This window comes from Haemaphysalis longicornis, unplaced genomic scaffold (genome assembly GCF_048455015.1).
Source record: "Haemaphysalis longicornis isolate Haplotype H1 unplaced genomic scaffold, Haemaphysalis longicornis Haplotype H1 scaffold_1, whole genome shotgun sequence".
NCBI lineage: Eukaryota > Metazoa > Arthropoda > Arachnida > Ixodida > Ixodidae > Haemaphysalis > Haemaphysalis longicornis.
This window is the reverse complement of record NW_027526203.1, coordinates 82,229,118-82,238,396: the sequence shown is the minus strand read 5'-3', so window position 1 is coordinate 82,238,396 and position 9,279 is coordinate 82,229,118.

Here is a 9,279-nt window from a genome sequence, read left to right as displayed (position 1 = left end):
ATGATGCTCGCTTCCACGTGGACTTGGTTTCACACATCTTTCTACGGTAGTTATGGTGCGTGCTTTGAGGCTGTGATTTGCTGCGGTCCGGGTGTTTGACACACCTGAAAACTTCACCGCTGCTGTTCTATTGCAAACTTCACCAAAACGTTCACGTTTCGTTGTGTTGCGTGAATATTGCATTGACTCAAATACGCCGATGTGCGTACCTTTCGGAAGCAAACGAAGTAAGCTCGCCTTACCATCACCTCACATGTAGTTTTCATCATGACTCGCCAACTGCACCCCTTCGTTTAGTTCTCTGTCTCCCTTTGAAGTTTGTGTATCCTTTCGTGCAGATTCACAAGAATCGTACGTTATGTCTGACTCCTCATTCGCTTTATCGAATCGCGGAGTTCGATTCGTTACTGTTGCGTGCATTTTGTGAAATATATATTTCATATCTTCAGATCGCGAAAAGTAAGATACTCGCTGTTCGCGTGGCTCTGTTGTCATCGATCGTCATTTACCATTACGCTTGTGAATTTGCCTGCCCAAGTTGAATTTGAGACCTGGGCTCACGCGTTTGCTTTTTTCAATCTGTCCGTTCACGGTCGCCAACTAGTTATGAAGGCGAAATTGCTTCTGTTGCTTTATTTTCGTATTTAGCGCTATGGTCAGCCCAAACACTGCAGTCCCCGTCATGCTTGCTGCGCTGATTCGCTGGAAAGGGCTTCGCAGTCTAGTGTTCCTCATATTTTTTACCCCGTATATAGGTCGTCGTCCGCGTGCCGATGGCGTGCAGACTAGCGGAGGGGTACTGTGACCCCTATGGGGTGTGACGAATAGTACACGTTCTCGGCAGTCGCATAACGTAATTTGTGAGTGGGTGAGTGAGTGAATGAGTGCGTGCGTGCGTTAGTGCGTCTGCGTGCGTGCGTGCGGGTGTGCGTGCGAGTTCGTATGTGTGTGCGTGCGTGCGCGTGTTCAAGGGCGTTGGTGTGTGTGTGTGTGTGTGTGTGTGTGTGTGTGTGTGTGTGTGTGTGTGTGTGTGTGTGTGTGTGTGTGTGTGTGTGTGTGTGTGTGTGTGTGTGTGTGTGTGTGTGTGTGTGTGTGTGTGTGTGTGTGTGTGTGTGTGTGTGTGCGCGCGCGCGCGCGCGTTCGTGCGTGCATGTGCGTTTGTTTGCGTGCGCACGTGTATGTGATTGTGTTGCGTGCGCGTTTGTGCTTGTGTGCGTGCGTGTGCGTGTGTGTGTCCGATGGCTTATTCTCCCCGTTATTTCGTATAAACATTCGACGTGAACTTGTCACGGTGCGCGGGGCCGGCGCATGACGGTGTAGTTTAGGATAGAGCTGTGGTTTTGCTCTGTGGCAGGTTGGCGCTGTTTAGAAAGCGGGACGAGGAGGGAGGCGGGCGCCAGGGAACTCGTCTCCATGAGGATGTCCGCGCAGAAGGCAGGCGGCGCCGATTTGGCGCCAAAACGCGGCGCCGCCTCTCTTCCTCGCCTTGTCTCCGCCAAGCGCTCAAGGCCAAGCGCTCCAGTAGCCTTCGTCCACCTTGCTTGCCGTCTTCAATCTTTTCGTGGCGGTGCACCGCTCTGCGCCCTTTTCACCTGGGATTACTCTTGAAATAAACCGTTTGGAGGGTTGTCCAGAGCGAATTGACTGCGCAATTTTAGTGGCTCGGATAGCGCGCTTCGAGATAAGAATATTTGCGCGCACTAGCCAGTATTTTGACAGATGCAACAGCTTTTCTAAGCTTTTCTTCCGAACTGGACTATTTCTTTTATGTTTGCCACCACTGTCAGAATTTTCAGTGTTTCTTCTGTTTTGTAAAATCTGAGCGAAATAGCATCGACAATAATAAAAAGTTATGATGAATGGTTTCAGGAAAATTTGCGAGAATTTGTTCATTTTGTAAAAGAGTCCAGCGATGATTACCGCTTTGAAAGTGACATATCAAGACATGTGCTTATAATAACCGAATACATACTTAGGAAAAAGTGAGACCCCATTCCTGAGAAAGGTAAATTTCAGCTCAAATCAGTAAGTATTTCATGGCCGAAAATATTTGTACTGCCGACAGGGAAAACTACGAATGCCGCTCATAACAAAATTGACGCATCAGTACATGTAAAAATCACAATCTACTTTAACGTCGACACAATCAAAGTACAGGAAAATGAAATCACGGCCTATTGATGACCACGCGACATAGGACGTGACAGATAGGCCGTGACGCTTCACGTAACATAGTGGTGTCTGTGTCAATAGGACCGCATTGAAGGTCTCCACAAAATGGAACGATGCATGTGGTTTACAATAGAGAAGGTTAAAATACCGTGCTGTAAAAAAAAACAAAGTCACGTGGAATGTGAATTAGCGGTGGTTGTAAGTGAGCATGAGTGGGTGATGGGAGTGGAGAGGACGTGTGAGTGGAGGAGGCGAGTGGTGATTGCGAGTGAGTGTGAGTGGCCATTGCAAGTGGTGAGTGCGAGTGCGAGGGAGTGTAGGCGGCGAATGCGAGTGGTGAGCGCGAGCGCGCATGAGTGCGAGTGGTGACGATGAGTGGTGAGCATGAGCGCGAGTGAGTGTGAGTGGTGGGGATGAGTGGTGAGCATGAGCGTAAGTGAGTGCGAGTTGTGACGACGAGTGGTGCGCGTGAGCGCGAGTGAGTGCGAGTGGTGAGGACGAGTGGCAAGCGTTAGCGGGAGTGAGTGCGAGCAGTGAGGCCCAAGTGGCGAGCGTGAGTCCGAGTGAGTGCGAGAGGGGGGGGGGCGGAATGGTGAGCGTGAACGTGAGTGAGTGCGAGTGTTGGGGGCGGAGTGGCGAGCGTGAGCGCGAGTGAGTGCGAGTGGTGGGGGCGGAGTGGCGAGCGTGAGTGCGAATGAGTGCGCGTGATGAGGGCGGAGTGGCGAGTGCAAGTGCGAGTGAGTGCGTTAGGATAACTATATTTTTTTGAGTGAGTGTGAGTGAGTGGCATCCAGTTTTGCCGAGCTATGACCACCATATTGTGTCCCCCGGGCGCATAACCTTGCTGTAGGGGTGGTCTTCACGTACTTAAGTTTAAAAGAACCTGCCACTTAACTTTGATCCCCCTGTATACACCCCTTCACAGTGGGGCGACGCTGACCAGCTCCGAACCGTGCTCCCTGCCTCGGCTGCTACAGCCAGGTAGTCCGGGACTGAGGACACCCCGCACTGATCCGGAGGGACCGCAGTCAACGCGGATGGGATTGTAGGCGGCCGAATGAAGTGGTGAGGCCTAGCCCACATTTATTCACAGTTGCGTGGGGACGACAACATGGGCCCGAGAATCGGAGAGCGCCCGTGGAGTGCGGCCGAGCAGCGCGGAAGCCATGATGTTCTGTCTCGCGTGGCTCGTCATGCCTCTCAAGACCACGCGCTGCTGACGACGGAGGAGGCAGCGGCCAATGATGGTGATGGTGAGCGCTTGCAGTCGATGGCGAAGTGGCCGCTACAGGATAAATAAAGTTTCTCCTCCTCTTCCCGCCTATACGTCAACGCGAACCTAGTGCACTCCCAAGCATTTTGCCGACTGAAGTAGCCCTGCTATCTGGATTAGAATTGAACCACTTGAAAGGGTCCTGAAGCCCCTTCCGCCGGTACGCATTGGATCCCGTTCAGCAGCACGGCTAGAGTAGTATCTGCAACAAAGGCTATTTTTATTGTGATTAGTATTAGTGGGGTTATGACCTATCAAAAGCATGCGTTTCCCTATTACAACGTCTCCTACGTGCAGTTTTTAACGCTCTAGGCTGGCTCGGAGGGGCGACCGTCCTGATGCGGCAGTGCACATTATGCACGGGTGCCGTTAAAAGCGTTTGTGAACAGTTTTCTGGCGATATTTGTTGTCTGCGGAACGAGATCCCTGCATATTTACTACACCTTCCAGACTCTAGCGGCGTTAACGTGAATAGAAACCGGCATACTGAATTTGAGCTTTTCCAGTGTTATGCAGTCGCACATGTTTTAACCATCGTGTTCATATATATAGAGGGGCATGGAGGATATGTACGGGTGTCACATGGTTGCGAGGTTGGGAAGATCAGCGCGATAAAAAAGGGGGGCGAGGAAAGGAGTTGGAGTTCTTGACAAACTTCCCTGTCAGTGTTAGAAACGACCTAACTATGGCATTTACTCTCCCGCCACGAAATTTCTAGTCACCTGTGTAACGTTGTTTTATCCCAGTCAACCCGGTTCACGAAAGGGTGCATGCCTTTATTACGGAGTTCTCAGAAGGTATGGCGGAATTCGAGCTTACAAACGCGAGCGAGAACGCGAGCTGGTGTGGACTGGACCAACATTTATTATAGCTCTATTTTACAGGGTTGAGTTGCACTCCACTAGAAGGCGAGATACTACTCACTTACCTTGACGCATAGATGTTGGAACCTGATAGTGATTCTGTTGATACCATCCGCGGTTACGCTGTCCATAGGAGGCTGCGCTCCTTGATGACCACGGTGCCTATGAAGATATGGCTACACTCACGATTATGACGATGGAAAAGACGCAATCAAGGGATCGGCCATTCCATTGAATTTTCTGTCTTTTTCGATCTGAGGGGCTTCAGGGGACATTAGAATAACGCTTTAAACGGCAGATCGACAAGGAAGTGAAAAAATGCAAGTGAAAGAAACGAAACTACCTGCACGCCTGGTTCTGAACACAGAATTGCCCGTTCGTCCGTTATGAAATTCTCATCTGCTAGACAGCTATTTTTTATTCGGATTTTTTTTTTGCCTACTATTCTGTTATATCCCAAGATTTCTTTTTTTGTCGCAATTTTTTCCTCTTACTTTATTCTTTTTACCTCACTGTAAAATGAACCGGGTCACGGCCTAATCATTCCAGGCAGCTTCTTGGCCAATCCCCCGCGTGGGTATGGTTCAAGAGTCTAACCAACCAATCAAAGATTATCTTTCAGGCGGAAGGCAGATATTTCTTCTTAACTACAGCACGAGCAGTCTTATAATTGGAATTCGCGTAGCTACTAGCTGGGTTCCAGTTTGGTGAAGAGTCCCGAGAGGCACTCCTCAAAAATACTGCGCACGCAGGCACATATACACACGCCCACACTTCAATGTGAACATCTACGACAGAACTCCGTCCGCTTCGGTGAAAAAACATGGATCAAAACAAGTAAAACATTCCAACGAAAGGCTTTATTGAAAGTGTTCACCCCGTTTCGAAGCCTGCACCGCTTCTTCATCGCGGGGACAAGTATGGGTCAAGAAAAACAATTATATTGAGACTAGATTTCTTTTATTTCCTTCTTGCCACAACACGCCGCAGAGAGAGATAGGACTCTTTGAGGTGGACTGGTGAGATCAGCCCAGCTACGCCAGATGGGAGATGACTTCAGTTATGAGTGTGAATGTTGAACATTACGTGTAGAACAGCGAGAAGGCAATCAAGAAACGTTAAAACCGAAATACAACGAAATGCTGCTAGCAAAGTTGGGACATAAAAATACATTTGAAAAGGACATCGGTAATGTAAACTCTGAACCAAAATACAAAGTAAACAGCGCAAAAAAATGGGGGGGGGGGGAACACTAACCCGAAAAAAAAAAGAAATAGATAAACGCCACAGCGCGAAGGAGTACATATCTTGAGGCCCTTGCATTTGAGAGGGACACTTAGCAACCTGTTCAGCGATCTGTCTAATTTTCTTGTATGTGCCATGACTCCAGCAGAAAAATTTTCAGGCAATTTCGTTTTTTTTTCTTATCTTTTGGGTGTTTAAACATGGGAACGCTACACCTGGGCTATGAAGCGCACCGTGGTCCTTCACTACGAATTTATTTAGAATACCTGGGAATTTTTAACATGCACCTAAATCTTGACGCGCGGACGTCCAGTAATTCTTCGCGGTTTAAGTCAAGTGCACCCTTCCAAAGACGGTGCGGTAGTTCTGTTTTTTTCAGTGTTCAGCCAAAGCGCTGCGCTGCATGTTTCGGGCGTCGTTTCGGTGCTCTCTCAGTGGTTCCGAGGAAGACAACCGCTGTGGGATCTATCATACACGATAGATTTCCGGCGTATACGATATATTGGTTTGGAGCTTGTTAATCAACATTTCACCGGAGATAAAAAGGAGCGGTGCGTAACTGAGATAGCCAGCTGGAGTGTTCTTTTTCTTTTTTTTTTCCTTCGAGGGAAGTGCGTCGATCCTGCCAGTCCGGAGAAAACGTACTGAGGACAGTACAGTAAAGCCAGCTTATATCGAACACGGATATATCGAATTATTGCGTATATCGAACCCTTGTATAATTCTGGTAAAAATGACGTGCATTTAAAACTTTTTATATCGAACGCGATTTTGCTCACAATGGATATATCGAACTCCTCCGCGCCGGATTTTTCGCTCTCCTTCGGCATGCGGCAGGCTTTCCCGCAATATATCGGCGCGCAGCGGTGGCGCGGGTGTCGCTTGCGACCCCCGCGACCCCCGCTTGCGACCCCCGCGCGAGCTCGGGAGCGTCCAAACCGGCCGTGGCAGAGTGGACAAGCTCCACACATGCATGACGTTGGAGCCGAAAGCGCCACACTGGGTGTTGCGGGCTGCGGTGCATTGTTGTACGGAACGGCGTTACAAGGAACGGCGTTCCTGGAACTAGTTCCTTTTTGGAGGAACGGAGGAACGCCACCGTTCCATTATGGGGCGGTGGAACTGTAACGGTAACTCGTTACGTTTTTGAAGGAACGACAGGAACGGCGTTCCTGCCGTTACATCGCTAGGCTCGAGTACAAAAATCTACAAGTCGCTACTGTGTTTCTCTTACTATAAGCTGGTCAATTTTCCCGCCCTTCAGCCGTAAGAGCTTCCTCGAAGGCCAAAGGCAGAAGAATAACCACGCAGCAGGCTGCAGCTTCTGCTTGCTTTCATGCTGGTTGAACTTACACGGCATTCGATGGGTGAACAGCGTAGCCGCGAGAGTGCTTTTCACCCTTTCATCGTTTGCTTGGGGAGGCCGGGACGCGGGTCTGGCCGATAGAATTAGTCCCTGATGGGGAAAGATTGTGTAATACGGGATCCGGAGAGTTCTGTGGCGGACATTTAGGTGCAGGACGTTTCGGTGCGGACATTTCTGTGTACGGACATTTTGGTGCACGATGTCTTGGCCCAGACATTTTGAGTCATGGGATGTCCCAGGCATTCTTTGAACATTTTTGCTTTAATATTGTAATTTTGTGACTTGATATGATTTCACGTTCGAGACTTGTGCTTGCGCCACCGTGTGTGGAAACGAACGCTAAACCCTGGCGGAGCATTGCCACGTAAAACCCAATTAGTGTAGCAGATGGTAAAAACTAACCTTGGTAATTTGCATCCGTTCAACCTTTTTTTAATTTTAACATTGATGCGAACAACCCTGATACTTTAAGTGTTACCAAAGCGCTTTGCTTTCACTTCACCCAACGGTGCAAGACGCTGCTGCTTTTATTCCATCCTCCCCCCTCCCCTCTAAGCAAAACATCCGCGAAAAAATATCAACAGAAAAACGAGGAAGATTAAGCGCGTGTGCATTCCGTTTTAATTATGTTCTCAATCAATCCCGTATTCGTTGCATTCGGTGTCGGTTATACCTAAAACTAACCAACCAACGATCGCAATTACGGTGGTGTTACTTAGGGGAGGGGAAGGCTGAGCTTCGCCGGCTACCAGGCCCCTTGATAGAGAGAGAGAGAGGGGTGCCACTTGTGGTTCACCATTGCGTCAACTGGATTTCGAAAACTTCAAGACGACTGTTGCCGCTCTCGTCACACTAGCCTATTCAATTTTTTTTTGCTCCTTCTAATGGGAGAAAGCAATGTATGCCTGGGGTGTCCTTGATATGCGCGACTTGAAGAGTTAATTTTCAATGGGGAGACTGAAGGCGAAGAAAAAACGATTCCTGGAGAGGAGGCGCCATCGGTATGACCGCGACGCGCGGAAGGGCGTATCCAGCAACCGATAGTGGCCATTGTGTTCTCAGCGGCTTTTTGGGTGGCTTTTTGTTGCACATTATAGAGGTTTGGTGGGCTCCTGGTGAATGTAAAGCTTTTTCCTGAATCACTGTTGTGAGGTTTCGGGGACCGTGAACTCCTGTAAGATTTTCAGTCGAAACCGAAAATATGACTGAAAAAGAACTCTGGTCAAGATTCAAACGTGCAGGCCTGGAGGGGTTGGGGGAAGAGGGGGCACTTGGACAAAGAATTAAAATGTGGTGAATGTAGGCATGTAAACATAAAACCTAGGTTGGTTCGCCCGAAAAGAATGGGGGCAATTTGTATGCACAACCCGTACGCGCTTAATCAACATTTAGGACATTAGAAGCTGCGGCTGCTTTCAAAAAGGCCCGTTCTTCCTCCACGACAATATCCTAGACCAGTGTTCGTAAATTCATTTTAGCAAGGCAGCCCAGCCTACGTAATAGCCTTCACAAGGTTTTCTGCATTCTGGGAGGCTAGCGAATGTTTGTTACGTTTTGGATATTGAGTGTGTGCATTTAATTTATGTAATTTGAGGTTGTGTATTAAAAAAAATACAAAAAGGCGTCGTACCATTGCAAAAACGGGTTAATTGTCTCAGGTAAAAAAGAGCGAATATAAATTAACAACCTGTCGTAAACGAAAAAAAAAACGTGTGCTAAAAAATTCAATCGGCTGCATAACAGGTGTCTCCTGGAATAGGTATTTAACAAAAATATATAAATGTAGAACTTAAAAAAAATAAAAAAAAATAAATTCACTGCCTCAGATTGTTGTCCATTACCCAAGTTAAGCGGAAATAAAAATATGACGGCTGTCGCAAACAGGCAAGCACCGGAAGATTTGGTCGCCGAAAAGTTTGCGCACCGAAATGTTCATGCACCGAAACGCCCGTACACCGTTATGTCCGTACACTGAATTTCCGCACCGAAACATCCTGCACCGAAATGTCCTAGAGCCGTCTGGAGTTTGTCCGGTGCTCCCTGAAAAAATTCGCCTAGGAGATTTTCTTTTGATTATTTTTATCTCCAGATAATCTGCTGCCGGTGGTGTTAATATTCATATAATATACGTAGTTTGATGTGAGTTTTAAATTTCTCACTTAATTTCGTCCCAGGATTGTCCGACACTATATTTTAATTTAAAAACCTAATTGTAACGTTAATGTAACGACACGTTCCAATTTTCGAAGTGGAACTGGAACGCGTTCCTTTCGCAATAAGGGAACTTGTAACGGGAACTCGTTTCAAAATTGGGAAGGAACGAGGAACGAGCTTTCGTTCCTATTTTAGAGGAACGTGTA